The sequence below is a fragment of the Petromyzon marinus genome, chromosome 10 (genome assembly GCF_048934315.1).
Source record: "Petromyzon marinus isolate PM22_M1 ecotype Great Lakes invasive population chromosome 10, UKy_Petmar_22M1.pri1.0, whole genome shotgun sequence".
Classification (NCBI taxonomy): Eukaryota; Metazoa; Chordata; class Hyperoartia; order Petromyzontiformes; family Petromyzontidae; genus Petromyzon; species Petromyzon marinus.
This window is the reverse complement of record NC_133676.1, coordinates 4,095,727-4,109,881: the sequence shown is the minus strand read 5'-3', so window position 1 is coordinate 4,109,881 and position 14,155 is coordinate 4,095,727.

Here is a 14,155-nt window from a genome sequence, read left to right as displayed (position 1 = left end):
CCCCGGGCAGGAGGACCCCGGGCAGGAGGACGCCGGGCAGGAGGACCCCGGGCAGGAGGACCCCGGGCAGGAGGACCCCGGGCAGGAGGACGCCGGGCAGGAGGACCCCGTGCAGGAGGACGCCGGGCAGGAGGACCCCGGGCAGGAGGACCCCGGGCAGGAGGATCCCGGGCAGGAGGACGCCGGGCAGGAGGACCCCGGGCAGGAGGACCCCGGGCAGGAGGACCCCGGGCAGGAGGACGCCGGGCAGGAGGACCCCGGGCAGGAGGACGCCGGGCAGGAGGACCCCGGGCAGGAGGACGCCGGGCAGGAGGACCCCGGGCAGGAGGACGCCGGGCAGGAGGACCCCGGGCAGGAGGATCCCGGGCAGGAGGATCCCGGGCAGGAGGATCCCGGGCAGGAGGACCCCGGGCAGGAGGACGCCGGGCAGGAGGACCCCGGGCAGGAGGACTCCGGGCAGGAGGATCCTGGGCAGGAGGATCCCGGGCAGGAGGACCCCGGGCAGGAGGATCCCGGGCAGGAGGACGCCGGGCAGGAGGACCCTGGGCAGGAGGACCCCGGGCAGGAGGATCCCGTGCAGGAGGATCCCGGGCAGGAGGATCCCGTGCAGGAGGATCCCGGGCAGGAGGATCCCGGGCAGGAGGATCCCGGGCAGGAGGATCCCGGGCAGGAGGACGCCGGGCAGGAGGACGCCGGGCAGGAGGACCCCGGGCAGGAGGACGCCGGGCAGGAGGATCCCGGGCAGGAGGACCCCGGGCAGGAGGATCCCGGGCAGGAGGATCCCGGGCAGGAGGATCCCGGGCAGGAGGACCCCGGGCAGGAGGATCCCGGGAAGGAGGACGCCGGGCAGGAGGACCCCGGGCAGGAGGACGCCGGGCAGGAGGACGCCGGGCAGGAGGCCCCCTGCAGGAGGACCCCGGGCAGGAGGCCCCCTGCAGGAGGACCCCGGGCAGGAGGACCCCTGCAGGAGGACCCCGGGCAGGAGGACCCCGGGCAGGAGGACCCCTGCAGGAGGACCCCGGGCAGGAGGCCCCCTGCAGGAGGCCCTTGCAGGAGGCCCCCTGCAGGAGGACCCCGGGCAGGAGGACCCCTGCAGGAGGATCCCTGCAGGAGGACCCCTGCAGGAGGACCCCGGGCAGGAGGACCCCGGGCAGGAGGACCCCGGGCAGGAGGACCCCGGGCAGGAGGCCCCCTGCAGGAGGCCCCTGCAGGAGGCCCCCTGCAGGAGGACCCCGGGCAGGAGGACCCCTGCAGGAGGCCCCCTGCAGGAGGACCCCGGGCAGGAAGACCCCGGGCAGGAGGACCCCGGGCAGGAGGACCCCGGGCAGGAGGAAGCCGGGATGGAGGACCCCGGGCAGGAGGACCCCGGGCAGGAGGACCCCGGGCAGGAGGACCCCGGGCAGGAGGACCCCGGGCAGGAGGACGCCGGGCAGGAGGACCCCGGGCAGGAGGACGCCGGGCAGGAGGCCCCCTGCAGGAGGACGCCGGGCAGGAGGACGCCGGGCAGGAGGACCCCGGGCAGGAGGCCCCCTGCAGGAGGCCCCCTGCAGGAGGCCCCCTGCAGGAGGACCCCTGCAGGAGGACGCCGCTGCGGCTGCTGCGGAGTCGTCCTCCAGTGGCAGGGGGCGCAAACGCCGGAGCCGCGGTGATGAATCTCCACCCCCCACTCCCCCAACCCCTCCCCACCCCCCAAACCCCCACCCCCCCCACCCACTCCCAACCCCCCCACCCAACCCCCCTCAACCACCCAACCCCCCCCACCCACTCCAAACCTCCCCACCCCCAATCCCCTACCCCCACCCACCCCCATCCCCCCAACCCCCCAACCCCCCTCACCCCTCACCCCCCCCCCACCAGTAACGACGGCACGCGAGGATAAACGTCCCCGCCACCTCGCAGTCAATGACCCCCCCCTCCCCAACGCGACCACCCCCCCCTACCCCCACCCACGTGATTGGCAAGTTGAGCAAACCCCGTCAATTAAATCTCTGAGATATTCTCGGCACACGGATCACAAAGCACCCCCCCCCCAACTCCACCCTCGCGGGGCGATTGGAAACGGAAGGCAAATGCGTCAGGAGTGATGATATCATTTTAATTATTAAACGCGCGGGGCGTGCATGGGGTGATGGCAGCTCCGAGAGTAATAATACGCGCACGCGGCTTCCTTGTTATTTTCACATGGCGTTTGAGGTAGCTGAGTGGAGTCGAACGCTCGTTCCACCAGAGTGCACGTGGTTGTACTGGGGTAGCTGAGTGGAGTAGTCTGCTAGTTCCACCAAAGTGCACGTGGTTGTACTGGGGTAGCTGAGTGGGGTAGTCTGCTAGTTCCACCAGAGTGTGCGTGGTTGTACTGGGGTAGCTGAGTGGAGTAGTCTGCTAGTTCCACCAGAGTGCACGTGGTTGTACTGGGGTAGCTGAGTGGAGTAGTCTGCTAGTTCCACCAGAGTGCGTGTGGTTGTACTGGGGTAGCTGAGTGGAGTAGTCTGCTAGTTCCACCAGAGTGTGCGTGGTTGTATTGGGGTAGCTGAGTGGAGTAGTCTGCTAGTTCCACCAGAGTGTGCGTGGTTGTACTGGGGTAGCTGAGTGGAGTAGTCTGCTAGTTCCACCAGAGTGTGCGTGGTTGTACTGGGGTAGCTGAGTGGGGTAGTCTGCTAGTTCCACCAGAGTGTGCGTGGTTGTACTGGGGTAGCTGAGTGGAGTAGTCTGCTAGTTCCACCAGAGTGTGCGTGGTTGTACTGGGGTAGCTGAGTGGAGTAGTCTGCTAGTTCCACCAGAGTGTGCGTGGTTGTATTGGGGTAGCTGAGTGGAGTAGTCTGCTAGTTCCACCAGAGTGTGCGTGGTTGTACTGGGGTAGCTGAGTGGAGTAGTCTGCTAGTTCCACCAAAGTGCGCGTGGTTGTATTGGGGTAGCTGAGTGGAGTAGTCTGCTAGTTCCACCAGAGTGTGCGTGGTTGTACTGGGGTAGCTGAGTGGAGTAGTCTGCTAGTTCCACCAAAGTGCACGTGGTTGTACTGGGGTAGCTGAGTGGAGTAGTCTGCTAGTTCCACCAGAGTGCGCGTGGTTGTATTTGGGTAGCTGAGTGGAGTAGTCTGCTAGTTCCACCAGAGTGTGCGTGGTTGTACTGGGGTAGCTGAGTGGAGTAGTCTGCTAGTTCCACCAGAGTGCGCGTGGTTGTACTGGGGTAGCTGAGTGGAGTAGTCTGCTAGTTCCACCAGAGTGCGCGTGGTTGTACTGGGGTAGCTGAGTGGAGTAGTCTGCTAGTTCCACCAGAGTGCGCGTGGTTGTACTGGGGTAGCTGAATGGAGTAGTCTGCTAGTTCCACCAGAGTGTGCGTGGTTGTATTGGGGTAGCTGAGTGGAGTAGTCTGCTAGTTCCACCAGAGTGCGCGTGGTTGTATTGGGGTAGCTGAGTGGAGTAGGCTGCTAGTTCCACCAGAGTGCGCGTGGTTGTACTGGGGTAGCTGAGTGGAGTAGTCTGTTAGTTCCACCAGAGTGCGCGTGGTTGTACTGGGGTAGCTGAGTGGAGTAGTCTGCTAGTTCCACCAGAGTGTGCGTGGTTGTACTGGGGTAGCTGAGTGGAGTAGTCTGCTAGTTCCACCAGAGTGCACGTGGTTGTATTTGGGTAGCTGAGTGGAGTAGTCTGCTAGTTCCACCAGAGTGTGCGTGGTTGTATTGGGGTAGCTGAGTGGAGTAGTCTGCTTGTTCCATCAAAGTGCACGTGGTTGTACTGGGGTAGCTGAGTGGAGTAGTCTGCTTGTTCCATCAAAGTGCACGTGGTTGTACTGGGGTAGCTGAGTGGAGTAGTCTGCTAGTTCCACCAGAGTGTGCGTGGTTGTATTGGGGTAGCTGAGTGGAGTAGTCTGCTAGTTCCACCAGAGTGCGCGTGGTTGTATTGATTGGGCAGTCGTGAGTGATGTGCGCCCGATGGCTTCCACTTCACCATCGCATTCGCAGCTCGGTGGAAGAGTGCCTGATCGCTCCGTTTTTCGAGGAAAAATCGCCCACACGCCACCACCCTCCTCCTCCTCCTCGTCCACGTGGTGCTGTGGTTGTGGTGGTTGTGACGCGGTTGTTTAAAGCGACCGCCACCGTCGTCGAGGCAGCAACGAGAGGCCAGGGCTGTTGCTTCGTCTTCAGGCACCGCACGCGGTTCTCACCGCACGCGCTCGAGGCAGAAACGAAAAACCTCCCCCTGCTGCCGTAGACACAAGACAAACGAGAGGCATCGATGTGTCTACCCTGCTGATGATTCTTAACAGGGACGAAGCCGTCCATACAGCCTGTTCTCCTGCTGCTGCTGCTATTTGAAGCAACATGGGCCCATGGCTTTGACTCTCCAGGGGGTAACGGTCTCAAATGAAACAAAGCTGCGTGCAGTTATGCCTCTCGTCTCCAGGGGGCGCCCCCGCCACAGGAACGCGGAGTGGCGCGGCGAGAGGGGTTCAGAGCGACAACGCGATCCGCCGCGGAATGCTGAACGGAGGCGCCCCCTTGGAATAACGGCGACAGGAAGCGGAAGACGGGGAACTGAGAACGCACCCACGTTGGAGACATCGCGACGACCGCCAATAAAGTGGAAGTGGGCCGAGGCAGAGCACGTGCGAAGTTCAATATACGTACGGGCAGGTCACCGGAAGGCATGATGGTGGGCGGTCCAGACTCATCACGGAGTGGCAGCCCATGGGGTGAACGCACAAAGGCAAAGATCCCCCTCATAGCCTTAACAGACTGTAGGGGCAAGTGCTGTTTGCGAGCACCTATGAAGGCCACAACGGGACACGAGGGGGGTGGGTGGCCAGCACCGCGCTCGACCGCCTTTGTCTCCCCAGTGGCGATGTTTACTACACACCACACCAGGTACTCATTTTAGGCTGAGTCGACCTAGGGGAGACCCGGGACCGGTTCAGATAACCGTCACCGGTGTTGGCCGTGAGCGGGAATGGAACTCGGCTTGCCGGATTCATAGCACACAGGGGCGTCCATAAATGACGTCACGCACCTAGTGGGGGGGGGGGGGTGAGACATTTATGACGATGTGTGACGAGGGGGTGGGGTGGGGATTTGAGAAATGTGACGTCACATAACAATACGCAACTTTAAATAAATATAGACAACACGTTCTACTTAATTAAATAGACTTTTTAATACATCTTAATACACGTACACACACACGTACACACACACACGTACGTACACACACACTACACACACACGTACACACACACGTACACACACACGTACGTACACACACACGTACACACACACTACATACACACACACTACACACACACACGTACACACACACACGTACACACACACTACACACACACATACACGTACACACACACACGTACACACACCCCCCACCACCTCCCGTTCATCTCGAGCGCTGGTCTACCCCTTGCCGCCTTTCAGGGACCCCCCCCCTCCCCAACCCTCTTCCTTTCAATTAATTGTCCCCGTGTACAGTCGCGTCCGCGGAGAGGTCCATTGGCGAGGCTGCCCCGTGCCACGTGGGCGCCTCCGAGCGCGCCGAAGTCGACTCGCCCCCTGCGCCCCGCGCGAGCATTAAGCCGCGTGAGAGATCGCCTCGCTCCGGCAAGCACGTCCACAACGTCAACCCTGCACGGTCGCTCCACGGGGATTGGGGGGGGGGGTATAAGGGGGGTGGGAGTAAGGGGTTGGTTTGTCTGATAGTAGAGATTGGGGGGGTATAAGGGGGGTGGGAGTAAGGGGTTGGTTTGTCTGATATTAAAGATGGGGAGAGGGGGGGGGGGTCACGGGGCGAGAAAGATGAACAAACAATCGACTCGTGCTGTCTTCGCGCGCAAGACGGATTTGTGTTCCCGCTTGCCGCTCACGGGCCCTGCGGGATAAGACGCCTCGCTGAGGGTCCTGTCAAGTTGCAGTTTTGTTGTTGCATGGTATGGGGTATTTGTTTTTAAGCTAACGAGGAGGGGGGGGGGGCTGGAGAATCCGGATGAAGCCCGTGCAGATCAGGGGGCAAGAGAGAGAACGTCGACACTGCACGGGGAAAGGCGCCCGAGTCGGGAATCGAACCCGGGGGACCCCCCCCTGGTGTGAGACACGAGTCTCAGCCTGCCGCCCTGTGTGGTTGTTGCTGTTGTTGCTGTTGTTGTGTTTGGTTGTGCCGACAGCGAGGCCATCGACAGCCGCAGCGGGGATTGTGTTTCTGATGAAACGAAACTCTGAGAACAACACACTACCCTAGCCAACCAGCACTCCCACACTACCCTAGCCAACCAGCACTACCACACTACCCTAGCCAACCAGCACTCCCACACTACCCTAGCCAACCAGCACTACCACACTACCCTAGACTACCACACTACCCTAGCCAACCAGCACTCCCACACTACCCTAGCCAACCAGCACTCCCACACTACCCTAGCCAACCAGCACTACCCTAGCCAACCAGCACTACCACACTACCCTAGCCAACCAGCACTACCACACTACCCTAGCCAACCAGCACTACCACACTACCCTAACCAACCAGCACTCCCACACTACCCTAGCCAACCAGCACTACCACACTACCCTAGCCAACCAGCACTACCCTAGCCAACCAGCACTACCACACTACCCTAGCCAACCAGCACTACCACACTGCCCTAGCCAACCAGCACTACCACACTACCCTAGCCAACCAGCACTACCACACTACCCTAGCCAACCAGCACTACCACACTACCCTAGCCAACCAGCACTACCACACTACCCTAGCCAACCAGCACTACCACACTACCCTAACCAACCAGCACTACCACACTACCCTAGCCAACCACCATTACCACACTACCCTAGCCAACCAGCACTACCACACTACCGTAACCAACCAGCACTACCCTAGCCAACCAGCACTACCACACTACCCTAGCTAACCAGCACTACCACACTTCCCTAACCAACCAGCACTACCACACTACCCTAGCCAACCAGCACTACCACACTACCCTAGCCAACCAGCACTACCACACTACCCTAGCCAACAATCACTACCACACTTCCCTAGCCAACCAGCATTACCACACTACCCTAGCCAACCAGCACTACCACACTACCCTAACCAACCAGCACTACCCTAGCCAACCAGCACTACCACACTACCCTAGCTAACCAGCACTACCACACTTCCCTAACCAACCAGCACTACCACACTACCCTAGCCAACCAGCACTACCCTAGCCAACCAGCACTACCACACTACCCTAGCCAACCAGCACTACCACACTGCCCTAGCCAACCAGCACTACCACACTACCCTAGCCAACCAGCACTACCACACTACCCTAGCCAACCAGCACTACCACACTACCCTAGCCAACCAGCACTACCACACTACCCTAGCCAACCAGCACTACCACACTACCCTAGCCAACCAGTACTACCCTAGCCAACCAGCACTACCACACTACCCTAGCCAACCAGCACTACCACACTACCCTAGCCAACCAGCACTACCACACTACCCTAGCCAACCAGCACTACCACACTACCCTAACCAACCAGCACTACCACACTACCCTAGCCAACCACCATTACCACACTACCCTAGCCAACCAGCACTACCACACTACCGTAACCAACCAGCACTACCCTAGCCAACCAGCACTACCACACTACCCTAGCTAACCAGCACTACCACACTTCCCTAACCAACCAGCACTACCACACTACCCTAGCCAACCAGCACTACCACACTACCCTAGCCAACCAGCACTACCACACTACCCTAGCCAACCAGCACTACCACACTACCCTAGCCAACAATCACTACCACACTTCCCTAGCCAACCAGCATTACCACACTACCCTAGCCAACCAGCACTACCACACTACCCTAACCAACCAGCACTACCCTAGCCAACCAGCACTACCACACTACCCTAGCTAACCAGCACTACCACACTTCCCTAACCAACCAGCACTACCACACTACCCTAGCCAACCAGCACTACCACACTACCCTAGCCAACCAGCACTACACCACTACCCTAGCCAACCAGCACTACCACACTACCCTAGCCAACCAGCACTACCACACTACCCTAGCCAACCAGCACTACCACACTACCCTAGTCAACCAGCACTACCACACTACCCTAGCCAACCAGCACTACCACACTACCCTAGCCAACCAGCACTACCACACTACCCTAGCCAACCAGCACTACCACATTACCCTAACGAACCAGCACTACCACACTACCCTAGCCAACCAGCACTACCACACTACCCTAGCCAACCAGCACTACCACACTACCCTAACGAACCAGCACTCCAACTAACCCTAACCAAACCGCCCACCACAAACCTGCGCTACCCAGCTACCCAGCTACCCACCGGCCACTCGACCTGTCCCTCCCACTGACCCCCCCCCCGCATCCGCCGCTTCCCAGCCACGTCTCGCATGCTCGAAGCAGGGGATCGTTCGATGTTCTCTGTCCGAAGAAGCCACAGATTTGTCACCGCGGACTAAATTCGAAGCGATTTGACAGATTGTCCGTTGTCACCTCACCAGAGGACCGCTTGTTTCCTCGATGGGATGAGATGGAATTTACATAATGGGACCGTTCCGCTAATTGGCTTTTCCCTGCCGAGTTCGCCACCGCCGCTGCTGCTGCGCCATCATCCCTCTTGCTCGGCTCCTATCCACGCGGTTTGCAGTTTGGAGAAATCGCGCTTTTGGGCGCAAATCGTGGCGGCGTTTGCATCTTTGGCCAGGAGAAAGGAGCCGTTGATGACACAGCGGGGCGGTGGGTGGGAGGTGGTTTAATTCTCTATTCCGCTCGCCGACTCCCGGCTGGAAAGCCACGCCACGTTTAACGCTCGATGCGCACGTGTTTTTATATCGGCTCACGGCGCATCAACAATTGAGCAGCAGCAGCAGCAGCGGCGGCGGCAGCGGCGGTGAATTATTCACCAGCGGTTGCGTTTTGAGGTCAAACGAATTCTGATTAAAAAAAAATGAACTGCACGAGGACTGCGCCGATAAACTGCGAGCAGTGACCTCAGCGAGCCGTGGCCACGATCAACAGCGCAACCGCCGCGCTTGAGTTCAGCCGGAACGGCCACGGACCGCCGTCTCAGGTTATTAGAAGATGTCATTAACGTCGCCGCCTAACGCAGCGCCATGCGCAGAATCCGCCCTTTGTACTCGCAGAGATGGAGAGAGATGCGCGAGAAGGAGGAGCCGCGGACAGGAGGGGAGCTAACAGCAGCAGCACCCACGTGGTGAGGATCCCGTGCCAAATTTACCACCCCCCCACCCAAGCTCTGCGGTCCTCCATATATGAAAGTGTTACCGGCCAATTAACGAGAATGTATGTTGAACTTTTCTGGCACCGTGCGTAAGCCAACCGCGCTAATCAGAGTGGTGGGGAAAGGACAACAAACTAAACACAAAAAGCAGTTCTAAAGAAGTGAGTTTCCAATCTAGATGTGAAAGTGCAATAGCTCCCAGTGGCGTCCTAATATCGGAAGGAAGAACGTTCCAGACGGCCGCGGAAGCGCGTCTGAAAGCGCGCGATGCAGTGGCCACCGTCTTTGTTCGGTGCTGCGTGAGAGGACGCTGTGGCACCAGGAGAATACCCACGCGCGCGAGAGGGCACCACTTCATCCAATGCTGATTGGAAGAGATGAAGTCCAAATTGTAGCGAGCCGCCTTCTCCTGGCGAGCAACGGTACGGGACACCTCCCCTACGCCCACGGCAAGGGAGTTTCACAACATCTCAGTGCTGTCGGCACTCTCGTGGTAGTGCCTTACGTCGAATATTCCCTGCTCCAAGCCAGCCAAGCGGCAGTGGAAACTTATCGAGAGCGTCATCGAACCCCCGACCTGACCCTTCGCGTGCGCCCGCGCCGCGCTGTGCCAATCGCGAACGACGCCTCCACGGCGAGCCCCTCGGAGCGTAGCCCACGGAGGCAGCACCCCGAGGCTCACCCCCGCTCCGCACCGCGTTCGACCCCCGCCCCCCTCCGAGGTCACCGCGAGCCTCGCGCGGTCCGGGGGCCTTCCGCGAGCGGTCGTTACATTGACTCGTCGCGATTACGGGGGGCCGCGGCGCCGCATTAACGTCGCCGGGACGGCGAGCGGGGCGCGATTGGATCGGAAGGAGTCTGGTGAAGAGATGTAATGGCCGTGTCCACTGAAAAATCCATAACCACTAAACTTAGGGGTAATGCGCTGCCATCGATTGTCGCGCCTCCCCGAGTTGCGAGCGAGGGGGTAAGAGAGAGTCGCGGTCATTTGGTGGGGCAGGGCTTAGTGGGGGGCGAGACACAGGTGTGCGGGTTCGCCCCCTCCACCCATCCCTCCCCTTCTCCCCCTTTCTCTCCTCCCTCCACGGCTCTGTCAAAGTGTCCCCGCTACTACGGCCATCCATAGACAATCGCAGTTGACTTCTCGCCAAGGGGCGCGTGCCGTTCATCAGACCATAGTGAGTTTACCGACCCACGTGGGATGTTTGTTATGATGATGATGATGGTGGCGGCGGCGATGGTGAGTGATGATAACGGTGTTGGATAAACGGAATGAAGGAGATGACAGTCGCCCGATGGAATCAGCGGTTCCCTCCGCGTCCCCGAGAGAGGAAGGCGAAGCGAACGGAGTTCATCAGCAGCACAACGTTTGCAATGCGCAACGGACAGCAATTATGGATGATGACGCTGAATATAAATGACTGGATTAGTAACAATTGTAATAGTAATACCTGGAATAGTTAATGACCAGAAGAGCAGCAATTGTAATTGTAACGACTAGGATATGAATTACTGTGATAGTAATGACTGCAACATTAATAACTGGATTATAAACGATTGGAATTGTAATGGTTGGCACAGCAATAACTGGAATGGTCATGACTGGAATAGCAATAACAACAGTAACATTTTACTTTTCAGCACCAATAGTGGATTAAAGGCTCCTCACGCCGTGTCAGTCAGCCATGGACGTTGTTTGACCATACTTCACCACGCTGGGCAGGGCGGGTTGGTGACGCGGTGGTGGTGGTGGTTGGTGAGGGTTGGGTAGGGATACACCCACGACCGGTACGTCAGTTGCTACGGGCGTCAGCATGGCCGGGAATAGACATCAGGTCACTTGGTTCATGGCGCGGTGTTAACCGCTGCACCACTGCTACCCCCACCCCCCCCCCCCCCCCTCTGCTCCGGCCATCACCAAGACAACAAAAAACTTTGCGACAAAACGTACACACAAATTATAAAGCACGACAAATGTTGGCAAAAAGGCGAGCGGGGGTCGCCGCGGTGGCTGGGAGATGTTAACTACCTCGCCTGGTGTGCAGGAGGTCGTGGGTTCGATCCCGACCCTGACGCCAGCTGCTGCTGTATATTTGTAGTTTGCACGTTCTTCCCGAGGTCGCGTGGATTTTTCTTCGGGGTCCTCCGGTTTTCCACTCCACATGTAGAAGCAACATGAGTTCAGAGTAATTTGACCACTATGCATTTCCACGTGATACGCCACTTCATTGGGCTATCACTTGTGTGCAGGTCACGTCTGAAAAGAACTATAATATATCGAGCTCGGTGGGCCTCACTTGGTAAAATAAAATAAAAATAGTTAACAGTTTTTTTTTCTTATTTTATATATATAATGGCCCGGCTGTCTTGTGAGCCCGGGGCACGGAGAGCTGGCAACGGGACCTTGCCCCGGGCGCGACAGGCGAGGTGACGTATGGCGTGAGCGATGCGCAATCTCAGCCGCTCGCCATCCGCCGGGCGCTTGAGAAGCTGCCTGAGCCATCAGTCCAGTACGGGACCTCGTGCGCGCGTGCAGCCCTCGTCTGCCAATCCACTGCTGGATGAAGGGCCTCTCTCTGCGTCGTGCAGGGTCGTGGGGGTCATCATCAGCACGATAGTTCACCGCCAGTGCCGTACCTGACATTGCATCGCACGCGTACGGCATTGCCACGATTTTTTCTCTTCTTCCCACATGTCTCTTGGAAACTAGTTCGTTAGGATATCATCCGAATGTTAAACAGACCAAATGAATGCACGAATGAACGGACGAATATGAATTAATGTATGCGAGCTCGACCCCAGTGATTTGATCTGCATATTGAGAGGACAGGTGTCTGACTTAGTGACCTTTACGCGGACCCTGACTCTCATCTGGTTTCAATTATCGGGGCAAAAAGAGAATGAGCGAGAAAGGGCGCGCGAAATCGAGAACAGAGAGAGAGAGAGAAAGCGCGACTCGCAGGACTCACCCAGCAAGAATCAATCCAATTTATACAAAGTCTGCTGTCATGTTCATTTCACCACGGAGGCGCATGGGACCTGGGAGGCGAGAGGAATTGGAATCCAGGAGTTCCATTTCGCTGACCCGAGACGCGGGCCTACCCCGAGGTCTAAAAATATAAATAGGGCGCCGCGGTGGCTAGGAGATGTTAACTACCTCGCCAGGTACACAGGAGGTCATGGATTCGATCCCGACCCTGAAGATGCCTGTATATTTGGAGTTTGCGGTGTCTCTCTCTCCCCGTCGCCACGTGGATTTTTCTCCGGGTCCACATTTAGAAACGTGCGTTTACAATATTTGGCTGCTATACATGACCGCATGATGAGCCATTGAGTCGTGTGTGGCCAAGCCGCTTGTGCAAAAAACAGCTATATAACTCAGTGAGCTTTACCTGGTAAGATAAAAATAGCATACTCTTGCGTAACTTTGCAGCAACAGCAGCAACAACAGCAAATACAAGGCGGCCGAGAATGCATCTCCGTTGCCAGCACCGTGTTGCATTACCGCACCCGCACGCGCGTTACGTAAGAACCCTCGTCACGTGCGGTTTAAAACAAAACAAAACGGCATTGGGATTTCAGGCAGAGAGACACAATCCTCACTGCTCCCGTCACTCCGCGTTGGTGGTAGCCGAGTCTATTTCCCACGAACGGGGGTGCTGGAGGAAGGGTGGTGGCGTGGGGGTTGTCTCGGCCCGGAGCAGGTATGAGACCCAGGCATCGTTTATCTCATTCCCTGCCGCGCGCAAAGTGATAGAGTAATGATCTGTGATGGCGATTGAGTTGGATGTCATGGAGCGACGGCTTCTAGGGAATAGATTAAACGTACGTAAAAATATCACAACGCATGGCTCTGCGCTATGAAATCACTAGAGATGTGCGCCCTGCTAGTTGCTCAATGTATGCGCGTGTGCCCGTGTGAATGCACGTATGTGTGTGTGTGCGTACGTGTTGCGGGAGCGGTGGTGCAGCGGTTTGCGCACTGCGCTACGAACCCGGCGACCCGAGTTCTATTCCTGCTCACGGCTTACATCAGTAGCGATTATCTAAACCGGTTCTGGGCATCCCCTAGGTCAACTCAGCCTCAAATTAGAATTTGGTGCGGTGTGTAAACATCGCCACTGGGGAGATAAAGGCGGTCGGGCATGGTGCTCGCCACCCACCCCCTCGTGTACCGTTCCGGCCTTCATAGGTGCTCGCTCACAGCACTTGCCCCAACAGTCTGTTCAGGCTATACGGGGGGGGTATTTATCTTTGTGCGCACGTGCTAGTGGGGAGCTGGGTCGTGCCGTGCCGAGTCGGCGTACCACAATTGGACCGTCCTCGGGCCCGTTCCAATTTTCAACGCGCGTCGCTCCGATCGCCGACGTCGTCTCATCGCGTGACATCGAGTCCCGGCCGCATGCCGACGGCACACGATCGTGACACCGCAGTGAGAGTCGAAGTGAGTTAATGGTGAGCCTCTGTAACCGCGAAAGATTGCGCGCGAGCGGTGGCACGTGCGCGGTTTGGCACGAAAACGGGATGCCGCTTAATCCGGGGATGTTTTACAGGGAAATCTCGGAGGCTCACGCTGGTTGGCACTCGGCCTCGGCGGTGAAAACATTTTTTTTTGTGGGCGGGATCAGGCGTGGCCGCTCGCAGGCTCCGGGATTCAATTTCCTACTTATCCGATGCGCGAGGCTAAACGAGGGATCTTTGTGACTTCGTTCCGTATCGAGAGGTGGCAACTCGGGTTGAGAGCGGCACACTACCAGATAGGCAGCCATGCATGGGATGCCGCTTTGCGCGGGCAGGCTGACCCCGGCCATAGTAATGTGGAACGTGTTACTATTATCACAGTGCCGTCAACCAAAGCCAGATGAGCAT